The sequence below is a fragment of the Ahaetulla prasina genome, chromosome 2 (assembly GCF_028640845.1).
Source record: "Ahaetulla prasina isolate Xishuangbanna chromosome 2, ASM2864084v1, whole genome shotgun sequence".
NCBI classification, from domain to species: domain Eukaryota; kingdom Metazoa; phylum Chordata; class Lepidosauria; order Squamata; family Colubridae; genus Ahaetulla; species Ahaetulla prasina.
In genome coordinates, this window is record NC_080540.1 from 1,252,084 (window position 1) to 1,277,742 (window position 25,659).

General features: G+C 44.5%; 1 protein-coding gene across 3 annotated transcripts in view; it reads right to left on the minus strand.

Moving 5' to 3' along the window:
• The window catches only part of LOC131192807 (H-2 class II histocompatibility antigen, E-S beta chain-like), a 142,254-nt gene that overhangs the window by 58,554 nt on the left and 58,041 nt on the right, over positions 1–25,659 (minus strand). The window lies entirely within an intron of this gene.

Genomic DNA, 25,659 nt, shown 5'->3' on the forward strand with positions numbered 1-25,659 from the left:
GTGAAATGCTCTCTAATGGTTTCTTTATTTCTAATTGTTCTCTGTGACTCACTACGGATTTCCTACTCACGAGACCATCTGCTAAAAATTAAGCAAGATTTCTTTAAGGAGCAGCTTTCTTTGATCTCACCCCCGCCTGTCTTTATAAACAGGGAGGAGATTCTAACACAGGAGGAGGCAATTCCCACGGAGCCATGGATTACTAAAAAAACCAAACGACGGAAACGAAAGAAGAGAGGTAAACGAGCTGGGATCTTAAACTGATTAAGAAATCGCATTAAAACTCCTCTGCCTTCAATTTTCCTAACAAATATACGTTCACTTGCAAATAAGATGGATGAAATACTCCTCTTAAACAAATACTATTCTGAGTCTTCGGAGAAGGGCGGTATAAAAATACAAATAATAAATAAATAAATAAATAAATTTTCGCAATTCAGCAGTCCTATGCTTCTCTGAAACCTGGTTAAATGAATCAATTGAAGATAGCAGCCTGAACATTCCAGGGTTTCAGATTGAACGATCAGACAGAATTACAGAAACATCTGGTAAAAAGAAAGGAGGAGGCTTATGCCTATATATTAACAGCAACTGGTGTCAAGATTTAAAAGTAATTTACAAATTCTGTGACAACAATTTAGAGACTTTAATTATCAACTGCAAACCATACTATTCACCTCGTGAATTTTCCTCATTTCTTCTAATTGAATAGAATAGAATGTCCCACAAGCCTGTGTAAACAAGGCATTATGAACTCTAGCTGACCAAATCATGGAGGCTGAAGCCAAACACCCTGATTCACTGGCCATTGTTTTGGGAGATCTAAACAAGGCAAACTTAAGGAAAGAGCTCAAAATATCAATATGTCAATTGTCCATATATAAGGATTGCCAGCAACAAGTTATAGTCATACACAACACTAAAAGATGCTTATCAGTTTTACCACGTGCAGCTGTAGGACACTCTGATCATTGCATGATTCACCTTGTACCTGCTTACAGGCAAATGACACCTTAAAAAACTGTTCTTGTGTCTAGTTGTTCTGGTGTGCAGTGCTCTATAGCGTCGTTTTGAGGGTAGGAGTTGAAACAGTTTATGTCCTGGATGCGAGGAGTCTGTAAATATTTTCACGGCCCTCTTCTTCATTCGTGCAGTATACAGGTCCTCAATGGAAGGCAGGTTGGTAGCAAAAAAAATAATTGCTGTTTATGTCCCACCTCAAGCCTGTGTAAACAAGGCATTATGAACTCTAGCTGACCAAATCATGGAGGCTGAAGCCAAACACCCTGATTCACTGGCCATTGTTTTGGGAGATCTAAACAAGGCAAACTTAAGGAAAGAGCTACCAAAATTCTTTCAGCACGTCAGTTGTCCCACCAGAGGCAAGAATACTCTAGACCATTGCTACACAACACTAAAAGATGCTTATCAGTTTTTACCACGTGCAGCTGTAGGACACTCTGATCATTGCATGATTCACCTTGTACCTGCTTACAGGCAAAGACTTAAAACCACAAAACCAACAATTAAATCAGTGAAGACCTGGACGGAGGAGACAAAATTAAAGCTACAGGCATGCTTTGACTGCACTGATTGGAATATTTTTGAAGATACCTCTGCAGACCTGGATGAACTCACAGATACTGTAACATCATATGTCAGCTTCTGTGAAGACCTATGTGTACCTACAAGGAACTTGCAAATATACAGTAACAACAAACCTTGGTTCACAGCTAAACTTAAGCAGCTACGACATTCCAAAGAAGAAGCCTACAGAAAAGGTGATAAAATGCTGTACAATCAGGCCAGAAATGCACTAACAAGGGAGATCAGAGCAGCAAAAAGAAGCTACTCTGAAAAGCTAAAGAATCAGTTTTCAGCAAATGAACCAGCAAACATGTGGAAAACTCTTAAAAAATCACCGGCTATGGCAAACCTCCTTCCCAAGCTGAAGGTAATCAACAACTGGCAGATGACCTGAATGAGTTTTACTGCAGGTTTGAAAGGAAACTACAGCCACCTATCTCCACAACCCCCATCTCAGACACACTAACAACAGCCAAGCCTCCTACAACTGACCCCATTTCATTGGGTTCACAACCCCTAGTGATCACAGAAAAGGAAGTGCAGGACCTATTTCACAGACAAAAGCCAGGAAAAGCTCCAGGCCCAGACAAGATAACTCCTTCTTGCTTAAAAGTCTGTGCTGACCAGTTGGCCCCATCTTCACCCATATTTTCAATAAATCACTAGAGATATGCTATGTTCCTTCTTGCTTCAAACGCTCTACCATCATCCCAGTGCCGAAGAAGCCCACCATCAAGGAACTGAATGACTACAGACCATTGCTTTAACATCTGTAGTCATGAAAACCTTTGAAAGGCTAGTGATTTCCTACTTGAAAACCATCATGGATCCGCTGTTAGACCCCTTGCAATTTGCATACCGAGCAAATAGATCAACAGATGATGCTGTTAATATGGCTCTGCACTACATCCTACAACATCTTGAGTCTCCAAAGACCTATGCAAGGGTCCTCTTTGTAGACTTTAGTTCACCATTCAATACCATCATTCCAGACACTCTTCTAAGTAAGCTAAACCAGTTACAAGTACCGGAACAGACTTGTAAGTGGATCACAAGCTTCCTAACAAACAGGAAGCAGCAGGTGAAGCTAAGCAAGATCACATCAAATACCTGTACAATTAGCACAGGGGCCCCCCAAGGCTGTGTGCTCTCCCCACTTCTCTTCTCTCTGTATACCAATGACTGCATCTCCAACGATCCATCTGTTAAGCTACTGAGGTTCGCAGATGACACAATAGTGATTAGTCTCATTCGAGACAATGACGAATCCGCATATAGAATAGAATAGAATAGAATAGAATTTTATTTTATTGGCCAAGTGTGATTGGACACACAAGGAATTTGTCTTGGTGCATATGCTCTCAGTGTACATAAAAGAAAAGATACGTTCATCAAGGTACAACATTTACAACACAATTGATGATCAATATATCAATATAAATCATAAGGATTGCCAGCAACAAGTTATAGTCATACAGTCATAAGTGGAAAGAGATTGGTGATGGGAACTATGAAACGATTAATATTAGTGCAGATTCAGTAAATAGTCTGACAGTGTTGAGGGAATTATTTGTTTAGCAGAGTGATGGCCTTCGGGAAAAATTTGAGATCTTGCGATATGATAGAACCCAGAAATTTGAAGGTTTCTACATATAGACAAGAGGTCGAACGACTAGCCTTGTGGTGCAACCAAAACAATCTGGAACTGAACACACTCAAAACCGTAGAAATGGTGGTAGACTTTAGGAGAAACCTTTCCATATTTCCACCTCTCACAATACTAGACAACACAGTATCAACATGAGAAACCTTTAAATTTCTAGGTTCTATCATATCGCAAGATCTAAAATGGACAGCTAACATCAAAAACATCATCAAAAAAGGACAACAAAGAATGTTCTTTCTGCGCCAACTCAGTAAGCTCAAACTGCCCAAGGAGCTGCTGATTCAGTTCTACAGAGGAATTATTGAGTCTGTCATTTGCACCTCTATAACTGTCTGGTTCGGTTCTGCAACCCAACAAGAAAAACACAGACTTCAGAGGATAACTAGAACTGCAGAAAAAATAATTGCTACCAACCTGCCTTCCGTTGAGGACCTGTATACTGCATGAATCAAGAAGAGGGCCGTGAAAATATTTACAGATCCCTCGCATCCAGGACATAAACTGTTTCAACTCCTACCCTCAAAACGACGCTATAGAGCACTGCACACCAGAACAACTAGACACAAGAACAGTTTTTCCCCGAAGGCCATCACTCTGCTAAACAAATAATTCCCTCAACACTGTCAAACTATTTACTGAATCTGCACTACTATTAATCTTCTCATCGTTCCCATCACCAATCTCTTTCCACTTATAACTGTATGACTGTAACTTTGTTGCTGGCAATCCTTATGATTTATATTGATATATTGACCATCATTTGTGTTGTAAATGTTGTACCTTAATGAAAGTATCTTTTCTTTTATGTACACTTTATTATTATTATTATTATTATTATTATTATTATTATTATTATTATTATTATTATTATTATTATTATTATTGTTGTTGTTGTTGTTGTTGTTGTTGTTGTTATTATTATTATTATTATTATTATTAATATTAATATTTGTATACCGCCCTTCTCCCAAAGGACTCAGGGTGGTTCACAGCCAGTAAAAACATAGTACATACAATACAAATTAAAAAACTATATAAAAAACTGATTCAATAATGGCCTAAAAATTTAAATACAATTTAAAACCCCATTTAAAACCCTGATTAAAACCCTGAAATTAAAACTATGTTCAAGCTAGTCCTGCACGTTGAAACAACAGCGTCTTCAGCTTGCGGCGGAAAGTCCGGAGGTTGGGGAGTTGACGAAGCCCCGGAGGCAGCTCATTCCAGAGGGCGGGAGCCCTCACAGAGAAGGCTCTCCCCCTGGAGGTCGCCAGCCCACATTGTTTGGCTGACGGTATCCGGAGGAGGCCCTCTCTGTGAGAGCACACTGGTCAGTGTGAGGCTACTGGTGGCAGTAGGCGGTCCCGTAGATACCCCGGTCCTAAGCCAGGGAGTGCTTTGAAGATGATAACAAGCACCTTGAATTGGACCCGGAAGATCACTGGGAGCCAGTGCAGACTGCGCAGGAGAGGTGTCACACGGGAGCCACGAGGTGCTCCCTCTATCACCCGCGCAGCCGCATTCTGGACCAGTTGAAGCCTCCGGGTCCCCTTTAAGGGGAGCCCCATGTAGAGAGCATTGCAGTAGTCCAGGCGGGATGTAACATGGGCATGGGTGACTGTGCATAAGGAAGCCCGATCCAGAAAGGGGCGCAACTGGTGTATCAGGCGAACCTGATAAAAAGCCCCCCTGGCGACGGCCGTCATATGTTCTTCTAAAGACAGCCGTGCATCCAGGAGGATGCCCAGATTGCGAGCCCTTTCCATGGGAGCCAATGACTCGCCCCCAACGGTCAGCGATGGAACTAGCTGACTGTACCGGGCCGCCGGCATCCACAGCCACTCGGTCTTGGTGGGATTGAGTCTGAGTCTGTTTCTCCCCATCCAGATCCGTACGGCCTCCAGGCACTGGGACATCACTTCAACAGCCTTGTTGGGGTGGTTGGGGTGGAAATATACAGCTGAGTATCATCAGCGTATAGGTGACAACTCACCCCAAAACCACGGATGATCTCACCCAGCGGCTTCATGTAGATGTTGAACAGAAGAGGCGAAAGACCCAACCCTTGCGGCACCCCACATAAGAGGCGCCTCGGGGCCGATCTCTGCCTTCCTGTCAACACCGTCTGCGACCAGTCCGAGAGGTAGGAGGAGAATCACCAATGAACGGTGCCTCCCACTCCAAGTCCCCCGAGCCGGCGCAGCAGGATACAATGGTCGATGGTATCAAAAGCCGCTGAGAGATCTAGTAGGACCAGGACAGAGGAACAACCTCTGTCCCGAGCCCTTCAGAGATCATCAACCAACGCGACCAAGGCCGTTTCCGTGCTGTAACCAGGCCGGAAACCGGACGGGAACGGATCTAAATAGACGGTTTCATCCAGGTACTGACATGCAACCACACTCTCAACAACCTTCACCACAAAACGAAGGTTGGAGACAGGACGGTAATTTCCTAAAATAGCTGGATCCAGGGAGGGCTTCTTGAGGAAGGGCCGCACCACCGCCTCTTTCAAGGCGGTAGGGAAAACACCCTCCATCAAAGAAGCGTTCACAATTCCCTGGAGCCAGCCTCGTGTCACCTCCCGGGTGGCCAGTACTAATCAGGAGGGACACGGGTCCAGTAAACATGTGGTCGCATTCAGTCCCCCCAGTATCCTGTCCACGTCCTCAGGAGCCACAGAATGAAACTCGTCCCAGATAGTAACCCCAAGACCTGCCTCTCCCATCCCACCTGGATCTACCCAATCAGTGTCCAACCCTTCCCGAATCTGAGCGATTTTATCAAACAGATACTGTCCAAACTCCTCAGCTCGACCCTGTAAGGGATCATCCACCGCTCCCTGGTGAAGGAGCGAGCAGGTCACCCTAAACAGGGCGGCTGGGCGGTTATCTGCTGATGCAATGAGAGTGGAAAAATATTCCCGTTTCGCCACCCTCTTTGCCACTAGATAGGTCCGAATGTAAGACCTAACTAGTGTCTGGTCAGATTCGGAGCGGCTGGACCTCCAGATACTCTCTAGGCGTCTTCTCTGGCGCTTCATCTCCCTCAGCCCCTCGGAGTACCAAGGGGCTAAACGAGATCGGCACCGGGTCAGAGGCAGCAAAGGCACAACTCGGTCTAGAGCACCAGCTGCCGCCCGATCCCAGGTGGCAACTAGATCCCCAGCCGAGTCGTGGGCCAAATCCTCAGGGAATGGCCCAAGCTCTGTCTGGAACCTCTCAGGGTCCATCAGGCACCTGGGACGGAACCAACTCGTTGGTTCCATCTCCCTGCGGCGGGGGTCGGCGGTTCGAAAGTCCAGCTGAAGGAGCGAATGATCTGACCATGACAAGGGTCTAATAACTAACTCCCCTAACTCCAGATCATTCAACCACTGGCCAGAGACGAAAATCAAGTCCAGAGGATTTCCCCCGATGTGAGTGGGACCGTCAACTAACTGGGTCAGGTCCAAGGCCGTCATGGAGGCCATGAACCCCCGAGCTGATGTGGATGCCACCCCTGCCGACGGTAGATTGAAGTCCCCCATGACCATAAGTCTGGGGGTCTCCACCACCGTCCCGACGATCACATCCAGCAGCTCGAGCAGGGCTTCTGTCACGCAGCAAGGAGCCAGGTACGTGATCAGTAAACCCACCTGCATCCCCCGGCCCCACTTATTTATTTATTTATTTATTTATTTAGATTTTTATACCGCCCTTCTCCCGAAGGACTCAGGGCGGTGTACAGCCAAGTAAAAATACTATATAAACATTAAAAGAAATAAAAAAAAACATATTATAATGTGGCCAAAATATTAAAAACAATTTAAAATCTTAAAATATAAATAACCCCAATAAAATTTCAATCCAGTCCCGCTTGAATAAATAGGTGCGTTTTCAGCTCACGGCGAAAAGTCCAAAGATCAGGCACTTGACGTAAACCAGGGGGAAGTTCATTCCAAAGCGTAGGAGCTCCAACAGAGAAGGCCCTTCCCCTGGGGGCCGCCAGCCGACATTGCTTGGCGGATGGCACCCTGAGAAGGCCCTCTCTGTGTGAGCGTACGGGTCGGTGGGAGGCACAAGGTAACAGCAGGCGGTCCCGTAAGTTCCCGGGTCCTAAGCCATGGAGCGCTTTAAATGTGGTAACCAGAATCTTGAAGCGCACCCGAAAGACCACAGGAAGCCAGTGCAAGCTGCGCAGGATTGGTGTTACATAGGAGCAACGAATTGCTCCCACTATTACCTGCGCAGCTGCATTCTGGACTAGCTGCAGCCTCCGGGTGCACTTCAAGGGCAGCCCCATGTAGAGAGCATTGCAATAGTCCAAGCGGGAAGTGACAAGGGCATGAGTGACCGTGCATAAGGCATCCCGGTCAAGAAAGGGGCGCAACTGGCGCACCAAGCGTACTTGGTGGAAGGCCCTCTTGGAGACGGCCGCCAAATGATCGTCAAATGACAGTTGCCCATCCAAGAGGACACCCAAGTTGCGCACCCTCTCCGTTGGGGCCAATAACTCGCCCCCCACAGCCAGCTGCGGCTGCAGCTGACTGTACCGGGGTGCCGGCATCCACAGCCACTCCGTCTTGGAGGGATTGAGCTTGAGTCTGTTTCTCCCCATCCAGACCCGTACGGCTTCCAGACACCGGGACAGCACTTCGACAGCTTCGTTGGGGTGGTTTGGGGTGGAAAAGTACAGCTGAGTATCATCAGCATACAGATGATAACTCACCCCAAAACCACTGATGACCTCACCCAGCGGCTTCATATAGATGTTGAACAGGAGGGGCGAGAGAATCGACCCCTGCGGCACCCCACAAGTAAGGTGCCTCGCGGTCGACCTCTGCCCCCCTGTCAACACCGTCTGCGACCGGTCGGAGAGATAGGAGGAGAACCACCGATAAACGGTGCCTCCCACTCCCAACCCCTCCAGCCGGTGCAGCAAGATACCATGGTTGATGGTATCAAATGCCGCTGAGAGATCTAATAGGACCAGGGCAGAGGAACAACCCCTATCCCTGGCCCTCCAGAGGTCATCCACCAACGCGACCAAAGCTGTCTCCGTACTGTGACCGGACCGGAAGCCAGACTGGAATGGGTCTAGATAGACGGCTTCATCCAGGTACCGGGAAAGCTGCCATGCAAACACACTCTCTACAACCTTTGCCCCAAAGTGAAGCTATCGAAGTGCTGTCCCGGTGCCTGGAGGCCGTACGGGTCTGGATGGGGAGAAATAGGCTCAAGCTCAATCCCTCCAAGACAGAGTGGCTGTGGGTGCCGGCATCCCGATACAGTCAGCTAAATCCGCGGCTGACCATCGGTGGCGAGTCATTGGCCCCGATGGAAAGGGTCCGCAACTTAGGCGTCCTCCTGGATGAACGGCTGTCTCTAGAAGACCATTTGACGGCCGTCTCCAGGAGAGCGTTCTACCAGGTTCGCCTGGTACGCCAGTTGCGCCCCTTTCTGGACCGGGATGCCCTATGCACGGTCACTCACGCACTCGTGACGTCTCGTCTGGATTACTGCAATGCTCTCATGGGGCTCCCTTGAAGGGCATCCGAGGCTGCAGTTAGTCCAGAATGCGGCTCTTGTGGTGATAGATGGAGCCCTCGTGGCTCCCGTATAACACCCATCCTGCGCAGGCTGCACTGGCTACCTGTGGCTTTCCGGGTGCGCTTCAAAGTTTTGGTGACCACCTTTAAAGCGCTCCATGGCATTGGGCCGGGTTACTTACGGGACCGCCTACTGCTACCGAATATCTCTCACCGACCGTGCGCTCTCACAGAGAGGGTCTCCTCAGGGTGCAGCAATGTCGCCTGGCGACACCCAGGAAGGGCCTTCTCTGTGGGGCCCCCACCTCTGGAATGAACTACCCCTGGACTTCGTCAGCTCTCGGACCTCCGGACCTTCCGCCGCGGGCTTAAAACGTATTTATTTAATTGTGCAGGGCTGAGCTAGATTTTAAATTATTGGTTTTAAATTGGGTTTTATTTGATATTTTAATTCTAAATTTACGGGCTTTTTAGAATCAGTTTTTTAATTGTTTTATATTGTATTTATATGTCTTTTAAATGCCTGTACACCGCCCTGAGTCCTTCGGGAGATAGGGCGGTATATAAATTTGAATAAATAAATAAATAAATAAAAATAAGGTTGGAGACTGGACGATAATTTCCCAAAATAGCTGGGTCCAGGGAAGGCTTCTTGAGGAGGGGTCTCACCACCGCCTCTTTCAAAGTAGCGGGGAAAACCCCTTCCATCAATGAAGCATTTATAATTCCCTGGAGCCAGCCTCGTGTCACTTCCTGAGTAGCCAGCACCAGCCAGGAAGGACACGGGTCCAGTAAACATGTGGTCGCATGTAGCCTCCCCAGTAACCTGTCCACGTCCTCGAGAGCCACAGTCTGAAACACATCCCAAACAACCTCAACAAGACGTGCCTCTGCCATCCCACTTGGATCATCGCAATTTTGGTCTAAACTATCCCGAAGCTGAACGATTTTATCGTATAGATAACCATTAAACTCCTCAGCACATCCCTGTAGGGGGTCATGCCGCCCCTCCTGATGAAGGAGGGAGCGAGTCACCCGGAACAGGGCGGCCGGGCGGTTATCTGCCGATGCAATGAGGGTGGAAACGTAGGAACGTTTCGCCTCCCTCGTTGCCACTAGGTAGGTCTTAGTAAAAGATCTCACTAGTGTCCGATCAGCCTCGGAACGGCTAGACCTCCAGGTACTCTCTAGGCGTCTTCTCCGGCGTTTCATCTCCCTCAGCTCCTCAGAGAACCAAGGAGCCAAGTGAGATCTACGCCGGGTCAGAGGCCGCAAAGGCATGACACGGTCCAAAGCCCCAGCCGCGGCCCGCTCCCAGGCCGCAACTAGTTCTTCAGTCGTGCCGTGGGCAAGATCCTCAGGGAACGGCCCAAGCTCCGTCCGGAACCTCTCAGGGTCCATCAGGTGCCTGGGACGGAACCAACGCATTGACTCCGTCTCCCTGCGGTGGTGAGCGGCGGTCCGAAAGTCCATGCGAAGGAGAAAATGATCCGACCATGACACCGGTTCCGTCACTAAATCTCCTAATACCAGATCATTAATCCACTGTCCAGAGATAAAAATCAGATCTAGTGTGCCTCCCCCCGTGTGTGTAGGGCCATCAATTACTTGAATCAGGTCCATGGCCGTCATGGAAGCCAGGAACTCCTGAGCTACCATTGATGACAAGCCGGCCGATGGCAAGTTGAAATCCCCCATGACCAAAAGTCTGGGAGTCTCAACTGCCACCCCGGCAAGCACCTCCAGCAGCTCAGGCAGGGCTGTAGTCACGCAGCAAGGAGCCAGGTACGCGATCAACAGACCCATCTGGCCCCACTTCACAAGGAGGGATTCACAACCAGCTATCTGAGGCACAGTGGACTCCCTCAGCTCTAGACTTTCTTTAATCACAACCGCCACTCCCCCACCCCTACCTTGGGCCCTCAGCTGATGAAATGCATGGAAACCCGGAGGGCACAGTTCAACCAGGGGAAAAACACCCCCCCGTGCCCAACCAGGTCTCCGTAATGCCCGTAAAGTCCGCGGACTCCCTCTGTATAAGATCGTAAATCAAGGGAGCCTTATTTACCATGGACCGGGCATTGCACAGCATCAGCCGAAGACCCAAGCTCTGAGGATCTTGGCCATCCGGGGAACGAGTAAGGACTGAGGGGCTGGAGCATGTGATCGCCTTTAAACATCGAGCACGTGCTCCCAGGGGACGATACGACCCCTTGCCTCCGCCATATCTGCCTCTCCCACTTACCGTACAGATGGAATGACACTCTACGCTCTGAACATCCCCCTCCCCCCCTGTCTTCGGATGTCCTTCACAAGGAGGGACTCGCATCCGGCTATCTGTGGCACAGTGGTCTCCCTCGGTTCTAGACTCTCATTGATAACAACCGCCACCCCCCTGCCCCTACCCTGGGCCCTCGCCTGATGGAATGCACGGAAACCCGGTGGGCACATTTCTACCAGGGGAACCCCCCCTTCCGTGCCCAACCAGGTCTCCGAAATGCCTATCAGGTCCGCGCCCCCCTCCTGTATAAGATCAGAGATGAGGGGGGCTTTATTTACAATGGACCTGGCATTGCATAACATCAGACGAAGGTCCAGCCTCTGGGGATTTAGGCCACTCGGGAAACGGGAAACTGCCGGGGGACCAGAGTGCGCAATCGCTCGTAAATAGTGAATGCGCACTCCCCGAACCCGATATGGGCCCCCACGTCCACCATACCTGCCCCTCCCACCTACCGTGCAGATAAAACCTCCCTCGTAACCTTGAGCTCTAGACTTCTCTTCCACCTCCAAATCGATGATGTTTATGCCGCGAGCTGACACAGGATCTAGCAATGGCCCCAATAGGCCTCCCCCTAAACCTATCTTCGCCATCCCACCCCTCCCCCTAAAATTATTTAAAAATTTACTAAAACACGAAGTTAAAAAGCCCCTAAGCCTCCTCTTTGAAGCATGCCACCTCTCGGGATTCCAAAATCCATCATCAAGGTGGGCCCTCAATAGAATGGAGGGCCATGTCTGCGAGAGGGGGGAAACTCGCAGGTCAAGAAGCTGCGATTGCGAGTACATTTCGGAGTTTATAGAGGACAGCAGATGGTAAAAGTCTTGATCTGGCCAGTCAGATGGTCACAGCCAACGTTCCGGACAGTAAATGGGGTTCAAAACTCTTCCTACAAAAGTGATGTCATTAGATGAAAATATTGACGCAGGATGATAGGAGCCTGTTGCCGTCGTTGTCACAGAACAACGTCAACCGCTATCCAGGCCCCCTTCCACAACGTCACCATCGTCTTTACCAGGTCCAGTCAGTCAGTCAAACCCCGGGTTGACCCCATGGAGAAGAAGTGACCAACGCCACCACCCAAAAGGACAACACTGAGAGCATATGCACCAAGACAAATTCCTTGTGTGTCCAATCACACTTGGCCAATAAAAAATTCTATTCTATTCTATTCTATTCTATTCTATTCTATTCTATTCTATTCTATTCTATTCTATTCTATTCTATTCTATTCTATTCTATGATGCTTAAGAACAATCAATGTTTAAATGGCTATTTGTAATTCCAACCTGGGATCTGGTCAGGTTTCCAAGCACACAAATTCCATGCAAACATTTCAGGGGTGGGTTGTTGTCTTTTTTTGGGTTAAGCCCATTTGCATCTTGGGATATTAAATGCCTTTGTGGTATTGTGTGGAGTCAGTGTGCATTGCGAGGTACAAAATCTGAACAGTAATTCGGCCTTGTAATCCTTGGTCAGACAACTGAGTCAACTGTCAACAGTTATAACCTAATCAAGAGGAAAGACCTAACCTAATTAAGAGAAAGACATAACCTAATTAAGGGAAAGACTTAACCTAATTAAGAGGAAGACTTAACCTAATTAAGAGGAAGACTTAACCTAATCAAGAGAAAGACATAACCTAATTTGGCAGTTGGGGAAACAGATACTTAGGATAACAATTCATGCTACGTGATAATTGTATAGTCATGCTTTACCTGTTTGCTACTCAATAAAAGGTGTGCGCTCAGAGCAATCTGGGCTCACCCCATCCCGAGAGAACAATGGTGTCTGAGTCCTTATTGGGAAGGTAGCCCGTGTTCCTAACACGCACCCTTGCGAGGGCCTGATCCATCTGCAAACAGCATCCCTGCGGGGACCCTACGAGTCAACGAAGAAGACCCACCCTAGATGACAACGACGCAACAACTGGGAGCTCGTCCGGGATTCTTCTTGACTCCAAGGTGTGATCTCTGTCTAGAGATACACTTCCTTCACTCCTATTACTTCGCACCTGGAATAGGCTACGTACACGTAAGTAATGGGCTCCTCACTCTCCAAAGTTTCGTCAGTTCATAGGGACGAACTTTATTCTTTAGTGAAGAAGACTTAACTGTTTGCAAAAAATTAATGGCACCACTGTATATCCTCTTTCTAAAAAATCTCTTAATCAATTTCTTCTCTATATTACTCTTCATTGTCCTGCCTATCCCCAGGAGGGTACCTTGCGTCGTTCCTCTTGGGAGCGATTAGGCAAATATCTTTATGAACACCCCAGGGCACCAACTGAAATCTTAACCACATGGAGGGTGGTCATGGCTGCTCTTACTACCCTTTATCCTTCCTTTCCCTCCTCCTCCCTTTCCCCCCTCTCTGAACCTTCAAAGCATATTGAGCTAGAAATTAACTCTGTGCTTGCTATCCCTTCAGCTCCTTGCTTTCAACCCTCAAAGCATATTGAGCCAGAAGTTAAATCTATACCTGCTTCTTCCATCCCTGCTTTGAAAACTGCCTCCTTTCCCCTGCCTGCCTCCCTTCCCCCAGAGCACCCCTCCCTTTCCCCCATGGGTGCTCAGACTAACCAGCAACTGATTTGGTTCAATTACTTCTCTATAATTGGAAACAATCTGGAAAAGGATTTGCTCACAGTGACTATATGGAAACAATTGGGAACTTATTTCCATGAAAGTCCAAGAGCCCCTGTAAAAATTTTGTCCAAGTGGCACATGGTCCTTGAATGCCTTATTTTACACGAAGTCACTTAAACAGTTTGTCAAGACCTCTGCCTTATCAAAAATGACTTAAAAGGATCCACAATCACAGTCATGAATTAAACTGCTGAGTTTTCTCAGACAACGTTCCCCAGGTCTGTAAATGTTGTTTGATGATGTGTGTGCTTGTGTATGTATGTATGTGATCATTTTCAGACCTGCATAAGAATTGTAGAGATAATTGTGATGCTTGATTTGCATGGAATGTGTGTATGTGCAAAACTCATTGAAAAGGTGTGAGATTTCTGTGTTGTCTTTTGGATTTGCAAGAAATGTGTGCATGTGCATGTGTGAGAAATTGTCTCTGCATGTGTGCATGTATGTGTGTCCAGTGTGTGTGTTTGTGTGTGTATCTGTCTGCATAAATTCCGTATGCAAGCAGCCAGGTACTTTTGGAAAAAAACAATTTTTTTTTCCTTTTACAAGCAAGTGAGTTACTTTTGGACATTTTTTTTCTCTTCAAATGCATGAGAGTGTCTTTCCAGTGAGTTACTTTTAACTTTTTTTCTTTGCCCTCGCTGGCTTATCTTAACTACCCCCCCCCCACCTTCATTCCTTGTAGTGCCAGGGAAGAGGGTGGGTGAGGGGGGAGAACCATTCACCCCCCCCCTCCATTTTTTTTCTCTGCTGAGCCTGTCTGAGAAGGGAGGGACAAATAGGCTCTTTGGAGCTTTGCTTTTCACTGATTTGGAATTTCTTCATCTGCATAAAAGCCCTGCAGATATATTTTCCTTTCAACCCTGAAAACAATTTTGATTTTAAATTTCAATCCTGAAAACACTTTTGATTTTAATTTTTAACCCTGCATACAATTTTGATTTTGATTTTAATTTTAATTTTTTTTTCTGGAACTTTTTGAGGTTTAACCTGCCTGATTAAACCTATACCTTTATAAATGTTTTAAAGCACTGAGTTGACTCAAAATGTTTCATTTAGTTTCGTATTTATGCAGCTGTTAACATACATAATAAGAGTTGGAAGGGACCCTTGGAGGTCTTCTAGTCCAACCCCCTGCCCAGGCAGGAAACCCTACAGCATTTCAGACAAATGGCTATCTTCTTATGTATGGATGCAATTTTTTTTTTTTTAAGCAGAAATCTTTTTTTTTGGGAAATGCACTCAGGTTTTCCACATAAACAGACTCACCCAAAAGCTTACAAAATGTTTTTCTTTTTTGAATCAGACTCAAGGTGCCTCTTATTTACTGTTTGTATTGTGTATCTTTATTTTTTAGCAGCACAGTTTTAGGAAGCAGTTCCTTAGCAGCAGTCCCTGTTTTAGGACCTATTTCAGAGATACATTAGAAAGTTACAGGATGTGAAGAGAGATTTAGAAGGATGAGCAGATACTAGTGCTGTGAAAGATTTAATTTGTTAATGAAGCTGAAATAAAAGTTTAATGTTAGGAATTAGGAGTTAGAAAAACATGAGCAAATAAGACAAATGGTGATTTTGCTAAGATATAATGTGGTTTGTTTTTGGAAGTTTTTGATAGTATGGATTTGTTAGTGCACAACTTCCACACATGAATAAAAAGGGTGGGAGTTGGGTTTTTATTGATTGATTGTCTTTTTCTCTGTCTTCCACATAGTACCTTTGTTAAAAAACAAAACTGAGATTTGTATGTAAACCCCCTCCCCAAGTTGTGTCATCTCTTCTTTGTCCCTGCCTTTATGTGGGTATGAATTTTAAAGGTACTGGAAAGAAGAAAAATGACTTTTCCTCCAGGATGGACTGGCTACCTAGACAGGCTGAAGAACAGAGTTCAACTTTCTTTCTTCTCTGTACTTTTGTTTAAATGATTTCACCTGTTCATTTCCTTCCTGAATCCAGCTACCTTTTCTCATATGGAAATATATTGTATGTTTGCTGTTTCTTTTTCAGTTCTACCTGCAAGCTATCTATTCCCCCTTGGCCCCCTCCCTAATCCTCCAACAATGCCTTTTCTCACCCAGAAAAAGAGGAGGAGGGGACCCTTTCTCATGTCTTTTAAACATGTAACGATCAAAAGACCTTTTAAGACAGTTGATTCTTTCTTGTTTTATGTATTCATGTAAAATTTGTATTTTGAGATTTCTATCAGCAGCGAACATCCAAATCAACGGTGAGACCTTGTGAGTCCCTGGTCTACATATCTGTCCCTACCATCAAAAGATTGACGGCAATTGACTCTCTTCCTACAAGAGACATCTACCACTCCTTTGGCCTTCTCTTCTTCCAAGAAGGTGGATTGTGTGTGGTTTTAAAGGAAGACTGCTGCTTCTATGCTGACCATCTGGCATTGTACAGGACTCAAAGAAAAAACTAAGAGACTTAACTTTGATATGATTTACAAGCTATTATAGTTGTAGTTGGTATGATTGCATTAGGATGTATAATTTTACCTTGTATTCTACCTATTTTTGTTAGAACAATTTCTAAAAGTTTATGATTACACCCAAACTGCACCTAACAATTTCTGCCTGGCTGACGAATAAGAAATAGACAAGGATAGTATGGCTAATATTTGTGTTTACACCAACATGAAACCGACTGATTTGTCTGGTCCTAAAAAATAAAAACAGAGGAGATGTCCCTCTCAATTATTCAACTTACTGTATTAATGCCACTACAGATTTATATCATCAATGTACTATGTATGTGCCTAAATCAAGAATGTCCTCCGGTTTGCAGTCTCAATCTTTCCATGGAGGGTATGTCACTCTATTCTCCACCATTGTATCAAGATCCTTTTAACGTTTCCCCATGGTTAACCACTTTATTGTCTGCTTTAATAGGACCTATTGTGTTGTTATTGCTTGCTTGTATTGTAGGACCATGCGTAATAGGACGTATGATACTGTTGCGATATTATGCCATATGAACCCCTTTATGAAACTGTTTATAAAATTACTTATGTGCAAATATAAGCATGAGCAAGAAATTGCTTATGTGCAAAAATATCAGCATAGGTAAGTCTGGCTAATTGTTATCATGTAAGCAGAAATCTGTTTGATGCCAAGGTTACAAAGATGTTTGCCAGTAAATGTAACAACACCTATGAGATAGCCACAGAACATTCCTTCTCTGATAAGGTCAACTTCACAGAGCTTCAAAAGAAGTTTGCTCCTACACACAATTATATGAGATTTATTAGTATGTAGTCAGGATGTCTCAAGATGTATTTCTGTTTGCTGTACCACGTAGGCAAAAAGCAGAGAACAAAGAACCACTTCATGGTAAAACTCCTCCCAAGAATCATGATCTTTCTCCCAAAATCATAGGCTTGTGGATGTGCTTGCAGTCACGTGTTCACGTGTTGAATATATGCTAATATGTAACCTCCCCTGCTTACCTTCTGTAACCCACCCCTAACCCCTAATCTTAATAAAAGGGTTGTTTCGAGCTAGCTCGGGGCTCGCTCACCCCCCGGGGAATTGGGGTCTGCTTATTCATTTCTCACTGCCTGCTGGGATTGCACAGACCCTTTCGTGGCGAGCCCGCTGGCCGCGAGAAAAGCCACAACTGGTGACCCCGACGTGATTTGATCCCCGGTCCTGGTTGTTCGCCTTGATGCCCCCATACTTTCGCCAGTGAGGCATTCCAGTCGTCAGACTTAGTGAGTATGGAGAAAGGGTTGTCCAAGGGCCAGGTTACGCACCTCCAAGAACTTGGAGACCTTATTAAGGCTGCAAAAATTATTTGTATGAACCATGGCAAACCTTTACCCTCAATTTCAGCAAATGATCTAGTCAAATTATTGAAATTCATTTGGCAAAATATCCCAGCTATCCCCCTTCAGGGGATATTACATCTAAAAAATGGAGGCGCATATTGAAATATTTAAATGACCCCCCTAAAGCCAATCATGATTTGATTGTAACTTGTCAAGTAATTGTTATTAGCCTGGAGATTTATGAAAAGGCTATCAGAGATTCGAGCGATGCCATGGCGCTCAACGCTGCATCTCCACCTCCATACGAGGATGCCTCCACGCAGCAAAAATCTCTTGAGGTAAAATGTTCCAACATTGCCTCTTTAACTGAAACATCTCCACCATCTGCCCCCCCTCCGCCTCTGCTAACTGCGGACGGGGAGACTGTCTCATTCTGCTCTCGCAGCTGGACTGAAGAGAGCGATGGCAACGGGGGACCTTTCCTTAGAGGATTTGCAAATGTTTCCTGTTGCCCTTATAGATGACCCGCAAAATCCTAATCAAAAAATTCGAGGTCATCAACCCCTTGATTTCAAAATGGTTAAAGATCTTAAAAGGGCAGTGGCAGAATATGGGATTCAGAGTCCTTATACCAGGGGTTTGCTTACTTCCATGGCCAATGGTCATGAATTGATTCCGGAAGATTGGAAAAATATTGCCTCTATGCTTCTTTCCTCTTCGCAATTTCTGATTTTGAATCTGTTTGGCGGCAAGGGTAAGAGTGGCGGTGGCTGGAACCTCCCGCCGGCATCACCGCTGACCATCTTCTAGGGAAGGTGCTGTTAACACCATTGCATTGCAAGCTGCTTCCCCGTGCACCTGTTCCCTCCACTTAATGCCATAATCTTATCTGCCTTTCTCAAAGTGGATGACCCTAAGTCATCCGTCTCCTCCTTTGCTTCTATCCGCCAGAAACCCAATGAGTTGTATTCTGATTTCATTGAAAATTCTCCAACCTTTTCGTTCTTTGTTCCCTTCTTTTCTTGTGTATCATTATATGGATGACATTCTTGTCGCTGCGCCTGGGCCCCCAGGCACAGTCAAACAGCAATTGCCAAAACTCTTACACACCCTTCAGAAGGGTGGCCTTACTGTTGCCCCAGAAAAAATTCAATCCCACCCCCCTTTCTCTTATTTAGGATATACGGTTCTCAGGTCAGCGGCGGCCCCAAATGTGCCAACCCTCTACCTTTCAAACAAGCCCACTTTAGTTCAGCTACAGCAATACTTGGGGACACTGAATTGGATTCGCTCTTACACAGCTCTAACCACTGCTCAATTATCTCCACTGTTCACAGCCCTCACACAAGGCTCTCAACCATCAGACCGTATACAACTGACCGATCAACAAACGCATGCCATGCATCAAGTCAATCTAACCCTAAAACACATATGGGTAGACAGACTTGCCCCTAACATCCCATTTGGCATGCTCATTGTCAACACTGTAATGCTCCCTACTGGGGCATTAGTTCAAAAGGAGGAGAAACTTCTAATCCTAGAATGGTTTCATCTTCCTCACACTTCTCGCACTTCTTTAACTTCAAAGCCTACACAATTAGCGCAGCTCATTACAAAGATTAGATCTAGGAGTAAACTCCTCGCTGGAATAGAACCATCTATTTTATATGTTCCTTTTTCTTTGTCTATTTGGGAATCTTTGTTGTCTGTTTCTGATGAATTGCAATTTGCACTTGCCGAATGGCCAGGAAAAGTCTCCTGCCATCCGCCACCAGACCCACGACTGCTACTTCTAAGAACCATTCCTTTCTCCTGAATTCCCCCTTCTCTCCCCAACCACTACCTAATGCCCTCACTGTCTTTGCTGATGGCAGCAAGTCTTATGGTGCCTGTGCTTGGCAGAAAGGTGGTCAGTGGTACACTAAAATTACTCCTCCTCAAAAATCTGCCCAGAGAGCAGAACTCTTTGCTTCTATATTGGCTTTTCAAAACTTTTCTGATGAACCTTTCAATCTCATCTTAGACAGTCTATATGTCACTCAAATTATTAGCTCTCTCTATGAGTCATATCTGGCTCCTCCTCGATGCAGAACTGCTATCTTTGTTTCTCAAACTACAAACACTCATTTCTGCTCGTCATCTTCCTTTTCATGTTTCACACATTGAAGCCACCAGCCTCTGCCTGGAATACTTCAAAAAGGCAATAATGTGGTTGATGCTGCAGCTGCCGCTGCCTCTGTTAGTACTTCACTATCTGTTCTGTCTCTCTCTCCCAATCTCCTGGGAGAGTCACGCTTATTTTCATCAAAATAAAAAGGCGCTCATGAAACAATTTGGTTTAACGGTTGCTGAGGCATCTGCTATAATACATCAATGCCCTACCTGCAGCCGCCAAGGTAACTCTCTTCCGATGGGGTCAACCCCAGAGGAACAGTGGCCTGTCAACTTTGGCAAATGGATGTTACTCAATATCCATCCTTTGCTCCATGGAAATTCTTACATGTATCAGTGGATACCTTCTCAGGCTTCATCATGGCCACCCCACAAAGGGGAGAAGCCACTAAACATGTAATCAATCATTGTATTCGGACCTTTGCATCGCTGGGATGCCCCAAAGAACTAAAAACAGATAATGGTCCTGCCTACACCAGTGCTGCATTTGCAGACTTCATGGACGGTGGAACATTACTCACAAATTGAATTCCATACAACAGCCAAGGTCAAGCTCTGGTAGAACGCCAACCAGACATTAAAACAGCCCTTGACCGATACACCAAACAACAGGGGAAAATGCCCTGGCCTCCCAGCAGTGCAAGATACCTTGAATCGTTGTTTATATGTGTTGAATTTTTAAACTTAACTGGACAACCGCCGCGACCGCTGCAGAGCGACATTTTCCCTCCCCATCTGCAGGTCTACCCAAACCACAGGTATACTACCGAATTACCTGACCTGACATGGAAAGGGCCTGCTGATCTCATCACCTGGGGTCGAGGTTACACAGCCATCCAGCTGCCGGACCGAGTGCTTTGGGTTCCAGCCAGACACACCAGACCGTATTTGGTTAAAGACGGTCCCTTCAGCCATCCTCAACTAGAAAGAATGCTGTAGTTCCTGTTGCCTTTCAGCTACTGGACACTGCCTCCCTTCCCCAGAGCACCCTCCTTTTCCCCATGGGTGCGATAGCTCAGACTATTTTAAAAGTTTTTTCTCTCTCTCCTCGCTGGCTTATCTTAACTACCCCCTTGGTTCCTTGTAGTGCCAGGGAAAAGGGTGGGCTACGGGGGAGAACCATTCACCCCCACTCCATTTTTTTTTTCTCTCTTCTTTCTTGTCTGAGAAGGGAGGGACAATTAGGCTTTTTGGAAGCATTGCTTTTGTAACAAGCTATGTAAAAACTATGCAGACATATTTTCTTTTCAATCCTGAAAACACTTTTGATTTTACCTTTTAACCCTGAAAACAATTTTGCTTTTAATTTTTAATCATGCATATAATTTTGCTTTTGCTTTTAATTTTTAATTTTCCTTTTTCTGGAACTTTTTGAGGTTTAAACTGCCTGATTAAACCTAGCTTTGTATTTTTGAAGCTGTTAACATATATAAAGAGAGTTGAAAGGGACCCTTGGAGGTCTTCTAGTCCAACCCCCTGCCCAGGCAGGAAACCCTATAGCATTTCAGACAAATGGCTATCTTCTTATGTATGGACACATTTTTTTAAGCGTAAATCTGTTTTTTGGAAAATGCACTCAGGTTTTCCACATAAACTGACTCACCCAACAGCTTAAACCCTTATTTGCTGTTTGTATTGTTTCTTTTTCTTTTTTAGCAGCACAATATGTGCCCTGTTTTAGGAACTATTTCAGAGATACGTTAGAAAGTTATAGGATGTGATAAGTTAGAAGGTTACAGTATGTGAAGAGAGAGTTAAGAGGATGTTTTGATACTAGTGCTGAGAAAGTTTTAGGAAGTTAGAAAAGTATGAGTAAAGTAAGACAGATGGTGATTTTGCTAAGATATAATGTGGTTTGTTTTTGAAAGTTTTTGATAGCATGGTTTTGTTAGTGACCAACTTCCACACATAAATAAAAAGGGTGGGAGTTGGGTTTTTATTGATTGATTGTCTTTTTCTCTGTCTTCCACATAGTACCTTTGTTAAAAAACAAAACTGAGATTTGTATGTTTGTTGTTTCTATTTCAGTTCTACATGCAAGCTATCTATTCCCCCTTGGCCCCCTCCCTAATCCTCCAACAATGCCTTTTTTCACCCAGAAAGGGAGGAGGAGGGGACCCTTTCTCATGTCTTTTAAACATGTAACGATCAAAAGACTTTTTAAGACAGTTTGGTTTTTTCTTGTTTTATGTATTCATGTAAGGATTTGTATTTTGAGATTTCTGTCAGCAGCGAACATCCACATCAACGGTGAGACCTTGAGGCCCTGGTCGACATATCCGTCCCTACCATCAAAAGATTGATGGCAACTGACTCTTTTCTTCCTACAAGAGACATTTATCGCTCCTTAGGCCTTTTCTTTCTCCAAGAAGGTGGATTGTGTGTGGTTTTAAAGGAAGAATGCTGCTTCTATGCTGACCATCTGACATTGTACAGGACTCAAAGAAAAAACTAACGGACTTAACTTTGATATGATTTACAAGCTATTATAGTTGTAGTTGGTATAATTGCATTAGGATGTATAATTTTACCTTGTATTCTACCTATTTTTGTTAGAACAATTTCTAAAAGTTTATCTTTACTGGCTATTGAAGAACTCGAAGATGATTACACCCAAACTGCACCTAACAATTCCTGCCTGGTTGACGAAAAGAAATAGACAAGGATAGTATGGCTAATATCTGTGTTTACACCACCATGAAACCCACTGATTGTCTGGTCCTGAAAAATAAAAACAGAGGAGATGTTGCGATATTATGCCATATGAACCCCTTTATGAAACTGTTTATGAAATTACTTATGTGCAAATATAAGCATGAGCAAGAAATTGCTTATGTGCAAAAATATCAGCATAGGTAAGTCTGGCTAATTGTTATCATGTAAGCAGAAATCTGTTTGATGCCAAGGTTACAAAGATGTTTGCCAGTAAATGTAACAACACCTATGAGATAGCCACAGAACATTCCTTCTCTGATAAGGTCAACTTCACAGAGCTTCAAAAGAAGTTTGCTCCTACACACAATTATATGAGATTTATTAGTATGTAGTCAGGATGTCTCAAGATGTATTTCTGTTTGCTGTACCACGTAGGCAAAAAGCAGAGAACAAAGAACCACTTCATGGTAAAACTCCTCCCAAGAATCATGATCTTTCTCCCAAAATCATAGGCTTGTGGATGTGCTTGCAGTCACGTGTTCACGTGTTGAATATATGCTAATATGTAACCTCCCCTGCTTACCTTTTGTAACCACCCATTTTTACCTATACACAATAAAAGAGTTTGTCTCGGGCTAGCTCGGGGCTTGCTCACCCCGAGGAGAATTGGACTCTGCTTATTCATTTCTCACTCCGTCTGGCGCGGGGATTGCACAGACCCTTTCGTGGCGAGCCCGCTGGCCGCGAGAAAAGCCACATGATACAATTTTTAAAATCTCGCATTCAAGCACTTGACTCGGAGGTTTCTGAAACCAAGGCAAAACTGAATCTGGTAGTTGCTCAGGTTTACGACCCATGCAAACAGCCACTGTTAGCATTTACCTCTGATTCTGATATAGAGGATGACAATTACCTTTCACAAAAAATCTTGCTCACTGACATGGAAGGTGTCGACCTTAAAGGGCCTGCTCCGGCCATGCAAACTTATGCAATGGAAGCTATCAAATATGATTGTCTTGAGCAATTTTAAAATAAAATAAAAAAGGAGGAAATGTGGAGTCAGTGTGCATTGCGAGGTACAAAATCTGAACAGTAATTCGGCCTTGTAATCCTTGGTCAGACAACTGAGTCAACTGTCAACAGTTATAACCTAATCAAGAGGAAAGACCTAACCTAATCAAGAGGAAAGACCTAACCTAATCAAGAGGAAAGACCTAACCTAATCAAGAGGAAAGACCTAACCTAATTAAGAGAAAGACTTAACCTAATTAAGGGAAAGACTTAACCTAATTAAGAGGAAGACTTAACCTAATCAAGAGAAAGACATAACCTAATTTGGCAGTTGGGGAAACAGATACTTAGGATAACAATTCATGCTACGTGATAATTGTATAGTCATGCTTTACCTGTTTGCTACTCAATAAAAGGTGTGCGCTCAGAGCAATCTGGGCTCACCCCATCCCGAGAGAACAATGGTGTCTGAGTCCTTATTGGGAAGGTAGCCCGTGTTCCTAACACGCACCCTTGCGAGGGCCAGAGTCATTTGCAAACAGCATCCCTGCGGGGACCCTACGAGTCAACGAAGAAGACCCACCCTAGATGACAACGACGCAACAGTATTGCTAAAAGAAGGGAGTGGCTTTACAAACTGAAAATGACCTTTTTTAAAAAACAAAATATGCAAATTTGGGATGAGAAAAAAAGTCTTTTAGCAAGAAAATGGAAGGATCAGATTTTAAATCAGTGGAAATTCAAAAGCTGCAATTTGGTATTTTTACATTTTTATTTTTATAGCCTAAACCTCATTATTTACAACACTGCAATGTGAAGATTTTGGGGTTCCAATTTGGCCAGATGGGAGTTACTGGAGATTTTAATTGGATCGGAAAAAGATTTTTTTTTCTTTTTAAATACCTACCGAGAGACACAACTTTCTCCCTCTGCCCATCCAGGAATCCAATTTACGAGACAAATAGAGACCTCTTGATTTAAAACAGCAGGAATAGAAAGTACATTTTATCTGCCCCACATCATGTTATTCAAGATTTATTTTGGGTATCAAGCTTGATGCCTAATGTAATAAAATATGACACAGATCTACTGTTGCGATATTATGCCATATGAACCCCTTTATGAAATTGTTTATAAAATTACTTATGTGCAAATATAAGCATGAGCAAGTTTTGAGAAATTGCTTATGTGCAAAAAGATCAGCATAAGTAAGTCTGGCTAATTTTTATCATGTAAGCAGAAATCTGTTTGATGCCAAGGTTGCAAAGATGTTTGCCTGTAAATGTATCAACACCTTTGAGATAGCCACAGAACATTCCTTCTCTGATAAGGCCCACTTCACAGAGCTTCAAAAGAAGTTACTCCTACACACAATTATATGAGATTTGTTAACAAGCAGAGCCAGGATGTTTCAAGATGTATTTCTGTTTGCTGTACCACGTAGGCAAAAAGCAGAGAACAAAGAGCCACCTCATGGTAAAACTCCTCCCAAGAATCATGAGCTTTCTCCCAAAATCATAGGCTGGTGGATGTGCTTGTAGTCACGTGTTCACATGTTGAATATATGCTAATATGTAACCTTCCCTGCTTACCTTCTGTAACCCACCCCTAACCCTTAATCTTAATAAAAGAGCTGTCTCGAGCTAGCTCAGGGCTCGTTCACCCGAGGAGAATTGGACTCCGTGTCTTCGTTCTCACTCCGTCCGGCGCGGGGACTGCCACAATCTACTTTTCATTTTTGATCACTTATCCAAAGAATTGATGCTCATTTGGATTTTGGATAAAAATATTAGCAAAAGATAGAAGTTGATGCTCCTTTGTTGGAGTCCATTGAAGAAGAAACAAGATATGATTTTGTCCCAGAGAAATGGAGGCTGAATTAATTCTGGGGAGAGTTGAGGAAAGGTTGAGAGCCTCTCTTGGTGGCCAGAGAAAAGCTTTGGGCTCTCGGGGGAAGGAGACGCCCGGATCTCTCCGGAGAGAAAAGTAGCTCAGAAGTCAAAGAAAAAGGAAGAGAAAATTCCCCCAAAGAGACTCAAGAAACATTCTGTGATTTCAGGTCTCCTAAACTGGAGCCGGACGAACAATTGGCTCTAAATACACAGAATATTCTTTTAAAACAAAAGAAATAAAAGGCATTGGGACTAAGAAAAACAGAGGCAATATTCTTGGCCTCTCCTTTGAAATATTTTCATTGCAGTAAAAATGATACTTTTGATGAAGGATTTCACAGGAAGAAATTACATTAATCCCAATGAAATTCAGGATCACTATTTTGAATTTTTATTAAAATTCAAAATTTTAATAGATTTTCACAAATAAATCCAGAGAT